This window comes from Ambystoma mexicanum, chromosome 12 (genome assembly GCF_040938575.1).
Source record: "Ambystoma mexicanum isolate Mex_15411 chromosome 12, UKY_AmexF1_1, whole genome shotgun sequence".
Taxonomy (NCBI): Eukaryota; Metazoa; Chordata; class Amphibia; order Caudata; family Ambystomatidae; genus Ambystoma; species Ambystoma mexicanum.
Window position 1 is genome coordinate 98,852,176 of NC_090936.1, and position 17,905 is coordinate 98,870,080.

A 17,905-nucleotide genomic window follows, 5' to 3' on the forward strand; every position below is an offset into this window, starting at 1 on the left:
CCTGTAGTCCATAAAGAGGTCAATACCTTTTCCATGACCTCATCGAAAAATGCTGGGCGTTACCGCACAATCACCATTCGCTGTGGGATCTCCCTTCTTTCTATTCTGACCCAATATGTAATACTGATTTCAAAAACTACTTCATCATCTGATGGGTCATCCCTAAACATGTCTTCATCTGTGACGTTAGTCAATCTATACTCTTCTCCAATAACCGTTCTCCATGGCCTGCCTTTATCATGGAATCCTTCAAGAATGGCTAATTCCCGTTGTACTATAATTGTCTACAACTGTAAGGAAATAATCTGTCCCCCCTCATCATCCATAGGTATCTGTGGCCTGAACAAAAATTCATCAGGTATTCTCATAATCTTTCCCACTAAGCCAGGTAACCATGTTAGCAAAATACATACCCCATGCAGAAAAACATCTGGCTCTAATGGTGCTCCTCGCAGAGCTATCTGCCCTGTAAACGCCATCATAAATTAACCCACGTTTAAATAATGTATCCCCGGAGTGGAGAACACTATTCCCTCATCAGTGAAGGAAATTGTCATATTTACTTTTGTCATTAAATCTCTGCCCAGAATATTAACTGGTATCTGCCTTGAATACAATAAAGGCACAGATATATCACACTCTCCTATAGACTAGAGACAGGTAATTCATCAGTAAAAGGAACTCTACTTGTAGCTCGAGAGAAGCCTTGAGCATTCATGGCATTTCCTGATAACAAAAACATTCCCTCTCGTATACATGAGCAAGTTGCTCTAGTGTCTACTAAAAAAGAAAAAGATTTGCCTCCTATGGTAACATCGACCCTTAGTTCCTCTTAAAAATTTGGTGTCAACGATAATCAAGTCACCCTGTGAGCTGTCCTATTGTGGGTACATGCTTATTCCAGTGCCTGTGAAAGGACTTCCTCCAGCAATAGTTACACCCCGTACTCTAGGAGTGCTGTATCTGCATGGGTGCATGCTGCGATTGCCCTTGCAGTGGATTCAATGGTGCTTGCTGTGGTTGTAAAGCCTGTTGAGTTTAACGCACTTGTGCCTGATACACTGTCTGGACTTGGGCAAACCCGTCCCTACCTTGTGGGCTGTATGCTGGAGGATAAGATGTCCCCCCTCTTGAGAATTGCCCATTCTGTACATACCCTTGGCTCCCACATGTTTGTGCAATAGACCCTGTCATGCCACATGTCCAACATATAGGAGGGAATCTCCTCAATTGCCCTCCCTGCACATTTTGGTTATCATTCTGCAGATTCTGAAAGCCACCTTGGTTATTTAGAAAACCACCCTGATTATTCTGGAAACCAACCCTTCCTCTAAAGCCTGTACCTCTGCCTCTCAGCATAAACCCATTTCCTCCTTGATCTAATTGGCGTTCATTATTCGCCCCTTGCACACCCGCTATTTGCTGCGTTACCAGTCCCTCTTCGCTTGTCAGTACTGCTCCTTCTATAGCGTACTTTGATCATTTCTTCTGGACTAACTTAGCTTCCTTGAGTTTCCTAGCATCCTCCCTCTTCTTATTTTTCTCTTGCAGCAATCAGCAATGATGAGCGATAGTCAACTGTATCTTCGCCCATGGCTTTGCTTCCATGCTAACTAGCTTTTTGAGTTGTCTCTGTACCTGTTCTGGCAACCCCTGAGACACAATGTGGTATAATACAAGCAGAGATTTCCCCCATGTCTCTCGAGTTTCCAAGGTCCATCATTCCTGAACATTTTGGATATAAACAAGTGGATATTCATTTTCTTGCATCTTACGTGCCATAATTGCACCCATATCTGACGTATCCGGATACTGTACTCTAAGAGCTTTCCAGACAGCTGCCCTATAATTATTAAATGGCACTCCAGCATGAGCTGTGTTCTGTGCTGTAACACTCAAATAGCCTGCTCTCGTCCATATATCATCAGCTCTTTCCCCAAGAATGGCAGCTAGGAGAACTTTAATTTCCCCTATGGCTAACGTGTTTCCTCCTGTCATCTTTTATAACTCATAAATACATTTCCCTGCATCCGCCGGTAAACTGGGGAGTTTGCATCTTAAATTATCCTTGTCCATTTGGGGCCAAGGAATATACTGCGGTCTGTCCCCCTCCTTTCCCTAGTAGGGGGAATTGCATAAACCCAAATCCGCAATCTGCTCCCATTGTCTGCCTACTCATGATGGGAATAATAATTCCTGATTGCCTTCTACCTGGCAATGACTTCAACCTGCTCACATATGGTGGCGATTCTCCTCTCTCGCTGTGTGATCGCTCTTTAGGTCGCTCTGGGTATGCCATAGGGTCTGGCGTCCTATTCTTAGGTTGATCTAAATCCGACCATCTTACTTCCTTATCTGTCTGCAGACATCCCTCGGGACTTCATGCACTTTCTCCCTCTTTCCCACAGGAGGTTTCTTTCTTCGTCTGACATGTCTAGTCCCCAGTTAGTGTGGCTTTCATCTTTCTCATCCCTGTTTAACATTAGCCTGTATAAAGACAAGGCCCTATGCTCAAGACTAAACAGGCTTCCTTCCTTTCCTCATGACTGGGCACCTGTGAGTCGGTCTTCCCTTCCTTTACTTCTCGACACATTTTTTGCTCTCAACTCCTGATAAGCTTTATCGATTCTATCTCCAATACTTCCTGTCTAATAATTCTCATCTAGGTTTACCCTAGATGATTCTGGCATTACTCCTTGCAACGGGAGAAACTCCTCTATGTCACCCCATGATATTACTGGACTCGGTTCTATCAGCTCCTTCTCAATGCGATCAATATCGTGGGCCCTCTGTCCTCTTTTTCATTCTATTTCTTTGTCAAATTCCCTTTGTTTTCTCGCTTCCCATCTAACTCTATCCTCTTCCTGTCTTTTCTCTTCCCTTCTTTCATTTGCTCCACGCACTTCTTTGTCTTTTCATCTTTGCATTCTTTTAACTCGCAATTTCTGTTCTTCCTCCTCTTCTCTCTTTTTTTCTAGCCTGTCTCGTTCTTCGATTGCTCTCTGCCTGTTGTCATACTTTGTCTGTTCTTCTGGCCTTTCTTCCTTTCTGAGTTGTTCTTCCTGATACATTTGCTCTTGCCTTTGTCTACTCTTCCTTTTATGCTCATCCTCTTTCAATCGTTTCTCTCATTCCCTGTCTTTTCTATCTTGTTGGTCCTGATCTTCCCCTTGCCTTACTTGCTTGATGCTATTACCATCGAGTTTGAGCAATATCTGTCCGCCCATCCTTTTGTTCTGTACGAGCTTAACCTTGCCATTTCATCTCTTTCTCCTTTCCATCTTTTATCCTCACGTTCTATGTCTAAGCATACGCTTGGCCGTTCACTCTTCTCTTTATCTTGCAGGACCTTAGAGGTCTCCTTTTTCCCTTTAGCCCTTTCTCTTTCTGGACTCTCGTCAATGCTACAAGCAGGCAGTTCAGATATCGGATTACTATATCCTATCGCCGCTTTTAGCTCCCTCAATGGGTAGAAACTGTCATCTTTCGTACTATCGCCATTTACTTCAGGCACGGTGGGGGAGCAGAAGGCTCGGCACCTACTCTCTACGTTGGTTAAGCATCCAATCCTCAGGCGCTAGACTCCTGGTACATTTTCCAAAGCTCTAAACTAGCTAACCTTTTCTCCAATTTCTTCCCTGTGTACGCAGCGTGCAAGTATGTGGTTGTGTGTTGCAAAACTGCTTTTGACAGTGATCGTCTTTGTGGCCATGGCATGAACATTTTGTCATTGGTACCCTTAACCCATTCTGCACTGTACTGTTTAAGCTTGGGTGCGTGCTTTGGCAGCTGCTTGCACAGATGCATTAGTGGAGTATCATCCCCCATTGTGACAAGTCTCAATTGACTGTCAATACTTATCGTTACTTTACACAAAACACGTTTCAGAAAAATAATGAAATATGAGGGCGCACCAACAGTCACCGTTCAAAGCCTCTAGTTCACAAATTTACTCTAATCTACTTATTTCAATCAGCACCGATAATAACTAAAGCAGATAAATTATAACATTTTAATCTCCACCCAACACAACCTTTCTTTGTCGCTCTTCGACACTTTACTTCTCCTATACATAAAGTACACAGACAAACTAGTCAACTTTCCAACATATATTTCCTCAGCGCTCTTTGCTTTGCTGCTATTACTTGCCCCTAATTTATTCCGAAAGGAGTGTGGGTCATCTCCTCTTATAGATCTATCGATATGCAGCCTAAGTTTCCCCACTTTGGGTTTGAGATGACTCCTTCTAGACATTTCTTAAGTGTAGGACACTGGGCTTTATCTCGGACACTCTTCGTCTCTGACGTTCCTCGTCATATATATATATTTATTTACTCAATCAACCCCCCGTTACTCTTTACTATCATTACAAGCTTGCGTTCTCACAAATGTTTTGCCACATCCTTCAATCCACTCACCATTTGCGTTTCAGCTCTTGACACTTGCGATCGTCTCCTCCTCCAACCGGCCACTTTTGCCTTCGGTCTGCTCAGTGCCTGTGGAAACCAGTAGGGATTTTGTGAAAGAGAGACCCATCCTACTTGTATCTTTTTACTTGCAAGTTTGTCTATGTTTGGCCGCTCTCTACAGGAAACCTTGTGTTCTTCGAGCTAGATGGCGGAGGACACCCGATGTTCCGCAGTCTCAAAGACTTTTATCGATCGATGGGTTTGAACCATCCTCTCTCTGCTACCAAGTGAACCCGGACAACGGGTCCTTCAAGACTAGGTAACAGTATCTGAGATGGTTGGGGATGCAGATCTTACTCAAACATAAATGATTAGACCGACTCAAGAAGTTGGCAAAAGTTAAAGCTGTTTTAATAACAAGTCTTTAACACAGGGAGTACAACAACATCAATGGACGCCGCACAGACTTATTATGACATAATCATAAAACAACATTGTACTAAATTTCTGATGCTTGTTAATCTGCTTAGAATCACATGCTGTGCATATGGTCCGACATCCAGTGGTAACCGCAGAGTATTGCATCTTGTCATTCAGGGAACGAAAGGGGACGTTGGCATAGGCGTGTCTGTAACACTATCCCTATCGTGACGTGCAGTGTACCCAAAATCCCTCACGCGCCGAGGTCCCCCAGATTGTTTTTTTCCGCCCAGATAACTGGTCGCCATATAGCAGAGCTCTTCGTAAGAGACATTGGGCCTCATTACGAATGTTGCAGTAAGGTAACAACGGCGCCGGTAGTGCTACCGGCGCCGTTTTTACCTTGCCGCAACAATCCGAGTATGCTCACGGGTGCCACTCTGGAGGCGTGCAGAGCGGCACCCGCGAGCAGTACCGGGTGGTAGCAACGGCCCCGTTATTAACGGGCCGTTGTTGCCATCCTCCCCATTCCCATTGAGCCCTATAGGGGCTCAAATGGGAATGGGGACGTAATGGGTCTGGATCCCATGAAAGGGAATTACCGGGCCCTCCAAGGTCAGAATGGTCAGGTAAGTCCCCTTTTGCGGGACCCAGACCCGGGCCAGAGTTTGGGGGAGTTATTAAGGGCATTGCTACCACCAAACTCGTAATGAGGCCCATTGTTTATCTTAAACCGACTTGTCAGTTATTTCCCCTTTAAGTCACTTCCGCGACAGGAACAACCTGGACGAAGACTGCGGGGGATTTGTCTACGGCGGTGGATTTCGGCACCTTAGATCCAGTGGCTGAAGCATCCACGTGGCCGGGCCCTCTGGCCGGCCTTTACATTAGGGAGAGTGGGGTCGGGGTGGCCATATCTTCGTTATATCTTTCGTCTTTCCCCCTCTTTGCGCTCTAGGTCTGGTCATCTTTGTTTACACCTTTCGCTATGGAAAGGACTCCATTTAGGTTCTGCCCTAAGTGTAGGGACAGATACCCGTGGACGGACGAGCACAGAACGTGTAATTCTTGTCTCCCCTTAGATCACGATGAGAAGCGGTGTGCGGCTTGTAAACTCCTTTGGCCTAAGACCCTTAAGGAGCGCCGTGTGAAGCGGTGGGCTGCGTATGGTATGTCGTGGGCGGAATCCTCTTCCCCCACCGCCACACCCGCCGAAAGTGACGGGGGCACCTTCGATGACCAAACATCCGTTGCGGATGTTATAGACCTCGAGGTGGACATTCCCCGACCCTTCAAGGCCTGACACAAGTCTCGCTTCAGGGACAACACCCAGCGACAGGGGTGTACAACGAACGCATCACACTAAACACACAACCCCTCCACCTATTTCGAAGGGTATATCGAAAGAGGTGAAAGCGCCAGCAGGGCCGTCGAAAATTTCAGCGGATTCTCCTGATCGTTCAGATCAGCAGCCTTCCCCGCATCCACAGCAGCGTTATGCGACTGAGCATTTGAAAACAAACAAGGGCACTACCCCTAAATCAGGTTTACATGTCGAAGCACAGACTTTCAACGCTCCGACGGTCCTTAAAGTCCCGGTAGGCCCAAAATCTACGACTAGGCCTCAAGGCGACAAACCTACCGCTAGGCCCTCTAACGCTGCGGTAGGCTGTAAATCTACCGATAGACCTTCGGGCCCACTAACTCACGCTGATTCGGCGGTGATTCAACACAGTATCGCAAGAGTCATTTCGGCGGTTGGGCTGATACCAACTCCGTCTAAAAAACATGGGGCAGGCCGCGGGCAAATCTATAGATACGCCATGGTGCCCCGATTCTCGCGAGACCTACGAGGACAGTCAGGAGCCTCTTTCCAACACCCTGAGTGACAAATTTTGACGCCAAGGGGCGGAAGACGACGTTTTTCGACCCGTAGGCCCTTCTGGGTCCTCTAAGTGGACAAGAGAGAAATTTGAAGGGTCCATGGATCGTCTTGAAAAAATTATCAATTTTTCTGAACATCCTTCCCCAAAAAGATCTTGTGGAGAACCTAATCTTAAATCAGCTTCACGTTTCCAAGAAGATCCGCCCTCGGTCCCCGTCCATTATGAAGACATTGTCCAGATGGACACTTATCAGGACATTTACAGTGAAGATGAAGAACCTTCCTTCCTGCAGGGCTACAATGAGGACCATGCGGATGCCACGGACAATTGGGAAGAAACCCAGCAAGTGGAGACATACTCATGGACGCTCCCCCATCAAGATCAAGACACAGTTCTGTGCCTGGATTCTCCTCCGTCAACCCCGGCTCGCCAGGCCTCGCCTGTAGACGACCAAATGGCCTTCAATGACATTTTAAGGAAGGCAGCAAATCACTTCCAAATCACTACTCAAGAAGCGGTACCCGAGCAAGACTTTGTGGAGGACATTTTCAAGGAGAAACCCCGCTCAAGCCAGGCCATTGCCCTCCTTAATTCTGTTAAAAGAAGATTGGCCCCCTCCCTGGTGTCACCAGCTCATACCCGGGCAGTGAACCCAAGAGTGGAAAAGCTATTTCGTTGTCATGATCTCTGCTTCCAAAAGGTCAGGGTTTTCCCAACTCCCTAGGAAGCAGATCCATAACCCAGGTTCCGAGAGCTCATAGATGTATGTGTTGTTGTTTACATTGACGACATCCTCGTTTATTCTTCATCGGAATCTGAACATCGGAAACACGTGAAAATGGTCCTTGAAAGATTGCGTCAACACAAACTTTTCGCTAAGTTGGAAAAATGTGTTTTCAACGTGACTGAAGTTGAATTCTTGGGATTCATATTATCACCTGGCGGGGTGTGTATGGATTCAAAGAAGGTCGATGCAGTCCTCAAATGGCCATCACCATCCTCCGTAAAAGGTGTGCAAAGCATGTTAGGCTTTGCTAACTTTTACCGCAGGTTTATCCCCGAGTTCTCTCGAATAGTCCAGCCCATCACTGCCTTGTTAAAGAAAAACAAACGTTTTGAATGGTCTACCGAGGCGGAACAAGCTTTCCAGGATTTGAAGACTAAATTTATCTCTGCACCAATCTTAAAACACCCTCGCCCCGAACTCCCCTACATCGTGGAAACTGATGCTTCAAGCCTTGCCATGGGGGCAGTTCTATCACAAAAGGACCCGGTAACCAATCAGTTGCATCCCGTGGCATTTTGGTCCCGCAAATTCTCGCCTCCTGAAGTCAATTACACGATTACTGACAAGGAACTTCTGGCTATCAAGTCTGGCTTTAAGGCTTGGCGGCATTATCTGCTGGGGGCCCGACACACCGTTACTGTGATTACGGATCACCGAAACCTGCAATATTTGAAAACCGCAAAAGCCCAATCCTCTAGACAACTCCGTTGGGCATTATTCTTTGCCGAGTTTGACTTCATAATTACCTATCGACCAGGTACAAAGAACGGTAAAGCCGATGCCCTTTCTCGGATGGGAGTGGAAGAACACTTGATCAACCCTAAACCTGTACCAATCATTCCCGAACAAAGAATTCTGGGTGTAATCGCCACAGAATCCATAGAGGAAGTTAAGGATAAAGCCAGGCAACTTGTAACTCCAGCAGATATACAGAATTGGCATCTGCAGGGAAAGGACTTTGCAGTAAAGGACAACTTATTGTATTTCCAAGAACGATTATACCTACCCAGCACAGATTTACAGAAAGTAATCTCTTGTTATCACGACTCTTTAATGGAAGGTCATCCCGGTATAGCCAAGACCTCAGAAAAGATCAAGCGCTACTTCTGGTGGCCGTCTTGCAAAAAAAGATATCAGAGACTTTATAATGTCCTGTGGAGTATGCGCCCAAAACAAGAGTCAAAAGGAAAGACCAGCAGGCCTCTTACGCCCTATTGACATCCCACCTCGCCCTTGGCATACGCTTTCTATGGACTTCATCACCGATCTACCTCCATGCTCCGGATACAATACGATTCTAGTAATCGTGGACTTATTCTCCAAGATGGCGCATTTCATTCCGCTCAAAGGCTTGCCAACAGCAGCAACTCTGGCCCGAGAATTTCTCGAAAACATCGTCCGACTGCACGGTTTTCCTTCGGTTCTAATTTCGGATCGAGGTAGTCAATTTATTTCTCATTTTTGGCGAAGTTGCTGTCGTTCGGCTCAAATTGATGTGAGACTATCGACCAGTCACCACCCTCAGACCGACGGACAAACCGAAAGGACCAATAAAACTGTGGAACAGTATTTACGCTGCATGCTGCAACAAACTGAAAAAACTTGGAAAGATATCCTTTGGATAGCCGAGTATGCCTACAATAACTCTGTCCACTCGGGAACTGGGAAAACCCCGTTTTTTCTTTTGTACGGCAGTCACCCTCGAACCTCGGAGTTGGATCCCCTCCAAGATCTTGAAACACCAGCAGTAGACTACCTGCATTCTACAATCACCCAAGCCTTTAAGGAAGCTGTTTCTCACCTTCAAAGGGCTAAAGAACAATACAAGAAAGGAGCAGATCAACATCGGAAGGAAGCCCCTCACTATCAAGTAGGGGATCAAGTCTGGTTATCCACCAAATATCTATCTCTAAAAGGGCCACGCACATTCAACCCAAGATACCTTGGTCCCTATTCCATCACTACCATAGTAAACCCAGTAGCGGTCAAGTTGGACTTGCACCCGCACATGAAGATACATCCGGTCTTCCACGTCTCTCTATTAAAACCCGTGCAACCTCAAACCCGACTAACCAAATCTCCAAAACCTATCCTAGTGGATGGAGAACTCGAGTTTGAAGTCAAAAGCATTCTGGACTCCAAGATCTCCAAATCTAAACTATTCTACCTAATTGACTGGAAAGGCTACGGCCCCCAAGAGAGATCCTGGGAACCTGCTGAATATGTCCACGCTCCTCGCCTAATCAAAAGATTTCACCGAACATTTCCTGACAAGCCAAAACCCCCGGAGAAGCCCGGTTTGGGAGGGGCCTTGAGGGGGGTACTGTCATGATCTCTGCTTCCAAAAGGTCAGGGTTTTCCCAACTCCCTAGGAAGCAGATCCATAACCCAGGTTCCGAGTGCCAACCAGTCCCAATTGGGACCTTTTGGACCCAGTCCTGGCGCCAGTGGCACCAGGCTCATAAATATGCCCAGTCCCAGCGCTGGAAGCGCCGGGCTCATAATGTTTGGGTGGACTTACCTGCAGCAGACCATGCTGCTTACTTGCCTGCCAGTTGAGCCTCTGATCCTCTTCTGTTTGGAACTACTTTTCCTGTTGGGTGGGGCTGGAGCCACTCCCTAGATTTAGAACACTGGAACTCTTCTGGAAGGCAGGAACTCTTTTCTTACCAGGAACTCTTTTCTTACTTAGGCGTGGCTGTGGAAGGAGACACCTAAGCACTACAGGAGGCTATTTAAACCACACCCGGTGGATGAATCTTGCTTTGCGTTATTCTGCACCCTCTGCAGCAGGACGCTCATCGTGTCTTCTGCATCCAGTCCTGGGCCTAAGGAAAAAGGCTTACCATCCTGAATCCAGTCTTCAGCAACACCTATAAAGACAAGAAAGAACAGGTTAGCATTCCGGCATCTGAAAGGCAAAGGCTTACCATCCTGAATCCAGTCTTCAGCAACACCTATAAAGACAAGAAAGAACAGGTTAGCATTCCGGCATCGGAAAGGCAAAGGCTTACCTACTCTTCGTGCGCTCCGGAGGTCTTCATACTGCATTCCGGCATCTGAAAGACAAAAGCTTACCAACTCTTCGCACGCTCCGGAGGCCTTCGGCGCTGCATCCGCATCTGAAAGACAAAACAAGGTGCGTTTAAAGACATTGGGGAACTTTAATACTCACGTGCCATTACTCCTTTCCACATCTAATCCAGTGGGTATTCCGGCACCCTGCAGCCGCTCCGAACTCGTACCTGCAAAATAAAAAGACAGTTAGAGCGCATCGTGAAGCAGGCAACAAGCGCTTACTCACGTGCTTCCAGGCGCTTCTATTCATCACACGGGCTCCATCTTCAACTCACTTCAGCCCGTCATCCGCCATCGCCGGAACACTGCAAAACAAGAGACATCATTACTAAAGACTTTAAAAAGACATTTGAATGACTCGAAACTTACCGTTCGTGCAGTAAACGACGGACAGCAGTCCTCTGAAGTCAAGAGGCCTGCGCTACCTATCCAGTGAAGAAACTGGCTACAGCACCCTGCCCCGAGGCAGATGGAGAGCTCGGCATTCACTTACCTAAGGTGAGAGCGTTAACCTTTGGGGTCTACAGGAGAGGAGAAGAGGAAAGAGATAGGGACACCCCAATAACCCCAGTTCATTAACCCCATATTTTCTATCTGCAGACATCTTACTCTACACGTCAGGCATACAGTGCACAGAGGTCCAGCCCAAAGAGCCAACCGGGTGCTACACATCACCTTTGAAGATACGGTAGTCGCCCAGTCAAGACCGGCGCCTCTGCGAGAATCAGGTGAGCGTTACATTCGTCCAGCTCCTTCGGACCCTAAATAATAATAGAAAGGATCTTTCCCCGCCTCTCTGAAGCACTCCCTTGTGCCTCCTCTTCTCAAGAAACCCACAGCTGATCCTTCCTGTCCGGCTAACTATCGCCCAAATTCCATTACCCCCTTTCTGGCCAAGCTCCTGGAAAAGCTGGCCATCTCTCAGCTTAACCTTCATTCTTATTCTGTTGGCTGTCTCCATGACCACCAGTCTGGCTTCAGAGTGGCCAGAAGTACGGAAACTGCTCTCCTGAACATCTCTAAATATCTGCTCTCCAACCTGGACTCCAACATTCCCTCTGTCCTCATCCTTCTTGATCTCTCTTCTGCCTTCGACACGGTCAACCACACCATCCTGCTCAACCGTAACCTGGGCATCACTGATCAGGCTCTGGCCTGGCTGTCCTCTTTCCTCTCTGATCGACCCTCCCAGGTCCAACTGCGTTCCTTCCTATCATCTATCTTCCTCTCTACCTGTGGGGTTCCCCAGGGTTCTAACCTCTCACCCTGGCTCTTCAACCAATGCCTGGCAACTCTCGCCCACTGCATTGCCATTTTCTGCTTAAATTTCCAGTGCTACGCTGATGACACTCAACTCATTTTCCGGCTGCCTCTCTTCTCTGACTGCCTTACTGCCATTCAAAACCATCGCCATCCTTCTCCCTCACCCTCTGGCCGGTTTCACTTGGCCCCCCTCCTACCCCTACCTGCGAAGCTAAGAACCTCGGGATCATCTTTGACTCCACACTTTCCTTCTCCACCCATATCTCTGAGGTCTCTAAAATGTCAAACTTCCGACTGCACCTCCTCAGAGGTACTCTGCCTTTCCTCTCCTTCCCTCAGAAGCTCACTGTCTCCCAATCTCTGGTTCTCTCTAGGTTCGACTATTGTAACAGCCTCTTTCTAAATCTACCTGCCTCTACTCTTCGTCCTCTGCGACTTATCCAGAACATGACTGCGAGACTTGTCCTTGGCCTCAAGCCCTAGGATCGTATCTCTCCAGCCCTGAAATCTCTCCATTGGCTCCCAGTGGATGCAAGGATTAAATTCAAAACCCTCGGCATTGTACACAAGGCTTTCTGGGGCATGGGTCCAAAACACCTTCAGCTATCCCTCAGCAAAGACCCCCCCCCCCTCTCGAGCTCTTCGCTCCTCTACCTCTAACTCCCTCTGGGTCAATCGTTTTTCAAAGAAACAAGCAGGGGGTAGATCTCTATCTTCGGCTAGGGCCTCCCTCTGGAACAGCCTCCCTGCCTCCCTGCCAATCTAAAACTTGAGGAGAACCATCTCCGGTTCCGGAAGAACCTCAAGACCTTCCTCTTTGCTTCCGCCTTCGCTCCCCCCCTCTCATGCTGATCTGCTCTCTTGGCACTGTGCACCTGGCCACCCTCTGTCCGCTGGGCCCGGGTACCTGCTCATCCTGCCACCCTCCTGCACTGCCTCCTGGCCACTCCTTGCACTGGGGACTGTATCTATACCCTTACAGCCCCCCCATTTTTGTCCTTTTTCTGCACTTATCAAACTTACTCAGTCTGCTGCCTTAAACCAGCACTTGCCGCTTACTGGCTGCACTACCACTGTTTATTGCCCCCATTTTCTGTTTATTTTAGTTTATTATTTATCTGCTCTTCTCTGCTCTGCACTTTCCACTCTCCCCCTTCCATGACTTTTTCCCTTTCCCATTCCCATGCACCTGCGCGTTCTCAATGTCACTGGGCCTAGTAAGATCGTTGTTGTTGTTGTGTTGTGTTCTACCCTGTTCCCCTCCCTTGCCTAGTGCGCTCTGAAACCCTTGGGTACGAGCGCGATACAAATAAAATATATCATATCATATCATATCATAATACATTAAAAGGCACACCACGCCCGACTCCCTGGTAGTGACTACCACCCAGAAACGGGCAGGAGTACCCCTTGGTACGGGGGAGGCACCTCCGGATAAAGAATCCAAGAGGTTGTATGCCTTAGGTGAGCGGGTTTCCTCGGCTGCTGCATATACCACACGCATAGCGGATAACACTACACTGCTGGCGGGTTATGCAGACGCTCAACGGAACCTAGTACAGGAAGGTCTCCAGGAAGTCCCAGAACCCATCAGGTCCAGGCTTCTCACCATTGTGGCCGAAGGCGGGCAAGTAAACCAGAATGTAATAAAGAACACTCTGGACACCGCTGAGACAGCAGGCAGGTCTATGGCCCAGGGCACTTTATTTAAGCGGCACGCTTGGCTTCATAACTCAGGTTTCAAGCCTGAGACACAGGCCGCTCTCATCAACAAACCCATTGAAGAAACTAACCTCTCCGGAAAGGCGGTCGATGAGGCCCTGGAAACAGCCAAAAAAAGCATGAGACTCTTAAGTCCCTGCAACAGATTACTCAAAAACCGTCCCCCCAAAGGGGAGGTAATTCTCATCAGTCCTTTCGAGGGCAGTCCTGTGAAAATCAGAACAACTATAGCACGGGAAACTTTAATGCTGGATGAACATCAGGAAGCCCTCATACTACCCACCAAGGGGTCAGCGACGCGGCAAAGTCAGAGGTAGAGGCCCCAATCCTAGAAGAGCCGCAGCCTCTGGTCAGAAATGACCATCAGATCCAGGTCCCCTCCCATGTCACCGCGGTCGGGGGGCGCTTAACATCTTTCCTCACGGCGTGGGAGGGGATAACTTCAGACCAGTGGGTTATAAAGACGGTTGCCCATGGGTACTGCATGGAATTCGCCCGACCTCCACAGTTCAGACCACCGCACTCACGTTGCCTCTCAACGGACCATCTGGAGATCCTGAATCAAGAGGTGGAAGCGCTGCTGGGAAAGGACTCCATAGAAGCCGTCCCTATTCTTCAGGTAAACAAGTGAGTTTATTCAGTGTACTTCCTTGTACCCAATAAGGACCTTCCCATCCGTCCTCTTCTAGACCTGCGCCCAGCGAACAAGTTCACAAAACCTCAAAAGTTTTGCATGTTAACGCTACAGGAGGTGATCCCACTGTTGAAACAGGGGGACGACATGGCAACATTGGACGTGAAAGATGAATACTTTCATATTTCAATGGTGCCAGCGCACAGGAAATATCTAAGGTTCATGATAGAGGACAGGCATTACCAATTCAAGGTGCTCCCCTTCAGCATCGCCTCGGCGCAAAGGGTGTTTACAAAGGTCCTGGCAGTAGCAGCAACACACCTGTGCAGACTATCCGTCCCGGTTTACCCTTACCTCGATGACTGGCTCATAACAGGGGACTTGTACCACACATGTTTTTTGAACACCCAAAAGACCGTAGTTCTTCTGTTCAGTCTGGGTTTCTCTATCAACGAGAAAAAATCCAGTCTAGTCCCCAGTCAAATAAAACAATTTCTGGGAGCTCTAATCAGGACAAAAGACGGCCTCGTCTTCCCCTCCAATGAGAGGGTTCAGAACATGCGTTTTCAGATCCCTCAATATGTAGCCAGTCGGGAGGTGATGGTGTGAAAAGCCATGCATTTGCTAGGAATGATGGCGTCATGCATATGCTTGGTTCCCCACGCACGGCTGCACATGCGTCTCATGTAAGAGTGGCTCAACAGCCAGTGGTGTCAGGCCAGCGGACAATGGTAAGTTCTGGTAGTTGTCTCGCCAGCTCTCGTTCTCTCTCTGCAGTGGTGGTCAAGGGAAAACCTCTTGAAGGGGAAAACCTTCACCACCCCTGCAGTGGAAGCCACTCTCACGACGGACGCATCTCACAGGGTGGGGGGGGGGCTCACCTGCTTCAGCAGACAGTGCATGGAGTGTGGTCCCCACAAGTAGCGTCCAACCATATAAATTTACTGGAGCTATTAGCGGTGTTCAAGGCATTAAAGGCCTTTCAAATGCAATTACAACGGAAGACAGTGCCGATTCTAACAGACAGCACTACAGCCATGTATTACCTGAACAAACAGGGGGGCACTCACTCTCCAGGGCTATCCAAGCTGTCTCAAAACATTTGGATGTGGGCTCTCAAACACAAGATGTTTCTGTTGTCCCAACATGTTCCAAGCATTCGTATAGAATACGAATGTCGTCTGCACAAAGACATCGTGTCCAACGTCTTTGCAGAATGGGGCTTCCCAGAGATTGACCTGTTCGAGACTCAGGAGAATGCCCAATGCCAAGACTACGCCTCCAGGTACCCCCAGAACGGCTCCAAGGGGAACGGTCTCTGGATGACATTGTCAGGGAAATTTGTCTATGCTTTTCCCCCAACTCCCCTTCTCAACAAGAAAGTGCACAAGATGCACCAGGAACCAGTTACCGTGATACTGATGGGCCCCATGTGGGCCAGCAAGCTCTGGTTCGCTCATCTAATGGACATGTCACTCTCCCTACCAGGAAAACTACCCTGCCCGTACAACATGTTGTCTCAGGACAGGGGGGAAACCCTACACCCATGCCCACAAACTCAGAACTTAGCAGCCTGGCTCCTGAGGTCATAGAGTTTGGACACCTACAGCTCCCTCAGAGGTACATGGACATACCCGGGGAAGCTAGAACACCTAATACCCGTTATTGCTATGCCAGCAAATGGAAACGTTTTGTCATCTGGTGTAATATCAAGGGCGTCAATTCCATCGATTGCTCACCCACACACATTGTGCTGTACCTAACAAATTTGTTGGGCACAGGGTTGGTCTTCAATTCCCTAAAGGTTCATCTGGCTGCTCTTTCAGCCTACACCACATCACAACAAAAGGTGTTGTGGTGGAAGATACCGGTGATTAACGCCTTTATGGAAGTGGTAAAGAGGATTTATCCTCCCATTTCTCACTCAGCTCCTGGATGGGATATAAAAGTGGTTTTAACCAGGCTCATGGGATCGCCCTTTGAGCCAATGCATAAAGCAAGTCTAAAAGACCTTACTTATAAGATGGCCTTCCTAGTGGCTATCACTTCTATCAGAAGGGTTAGCGAACTACAGGCCCTTTCTGTTCTAGACCCCTCTGTTACAGTCCACAGGGATAAGGTAGTTCTGCGCACTCATCCCCGATTCGCGCCTAAATTCATCTCGAAGTTCCATGGGAACCAATCGATTGAACTACCTACCTTTTCCCAGAATCCCAATAGCATGGCCGAAAGAAGCCTACACACACACACTAGATGTGCGCAGGGCAGTCATGTTCTACCTGGAAAGAACGAAACCACTGAGAAAAACAAACCAATGTTTTGTTTCAGTGGCAGCTGGTCAAGAGGGGGATCCTGGCGATAAATCAGCTATCTCAAGGTGGATTGTCAAATGCATCACACTATGTTACACTCTTGCTAAGAGAGAACTGCCCTTCAAGCCTAGAGCATATTTTATTCGGGGTCCTGGGGCGTCCATAGCATTCATTGCAAATGTTCCCCTAGAGTCAATTTGCAAAGCGGCAACCTGGAGTTCTGTACACACCTTTACAAACCACTATTGCCTATACACTTATTCCAGGTCTGATTCTCAGGTGGGACAAGCAGTATTAAGACATCTTTTCTCTACTGTTCCTTCTCACAACCCACCTCCTACTCCGGGTACTGCTTGCTAGTCAATGCAAAGCATGTGATTCTAAGCAGATTAACAATCATCAGAAGACATGCATTACTTACAGTAATAGCATTTCTGATTATTGTATCTGCTTAAGTTCACATGCACCCTCGCTACCTCCCCAGTCGGGGTGGACGGAACACAGACATCTTACTACTTTCTCTCTTCATGTTCTCAGTCACAATAGCCTTGGGCTCCCTCATGGCAGAAAAAATACAATCGGAGGGACCTCGGTGTGTGAGGGATTTTGGTTACACTACACGTCACAATAGGGATAATGTTAAAGACACACCTATTCCGACATCCCTTTTCGGCCCCCGAAAGACAAGATGTAATACTCTGCGGTTACCACTGGATGTCGGACCATATGCACGGCATGTGAATCTAAGCAGATATAATCATCAGAAATGCTATTACGTTAAGTAATGCATGTCATTCGTCATGAGTGACGTCAGGATACGTGGCGAAATAAGAAAACCTACTAGGGATTGTGGTTGGTAAATGGGGAACATCTACATATACTTTATATGGGCTACAGGGACGTGATTGGATCTCTAAGGTCAGGCGGGCAACTAAGCCCATCCCAAGTGCAAGTCATCTTCCCTGCCATGAAAATATACAACATACTATTGGCTTCTCAAACTATAGGGCTTCTCAATACGTGGCCCTCTACAATTGGTTGACACACTTGTACCGTTCTGGAAGATTCCACACTCTAGCAGCACGCAACTGGGACTCCGGTTGCTGGGGGGTTTGGCCTGGGCATGCCTCCCCACCCAATTAGCCCAACATCCATCATCACTCCTGCAGTCTGCTATTTAATTGAACCCTCTGAACTTGGCCTTGCAAAAGCTCACTGCGCCTGGGATTAAAAGGGAGTGAAGCATGGTCTTATCTTCTGGTCTCGGTGTAGCTAGACCCAAACTCGATTCTCATCCGATCATGTGACTGGAGACCATGTTTTTGAGCTCTTCGTTGTATTTGAATACCATTCAATGAAGAAATCTTGGCACCCTCAATGGTTTTCATTACACC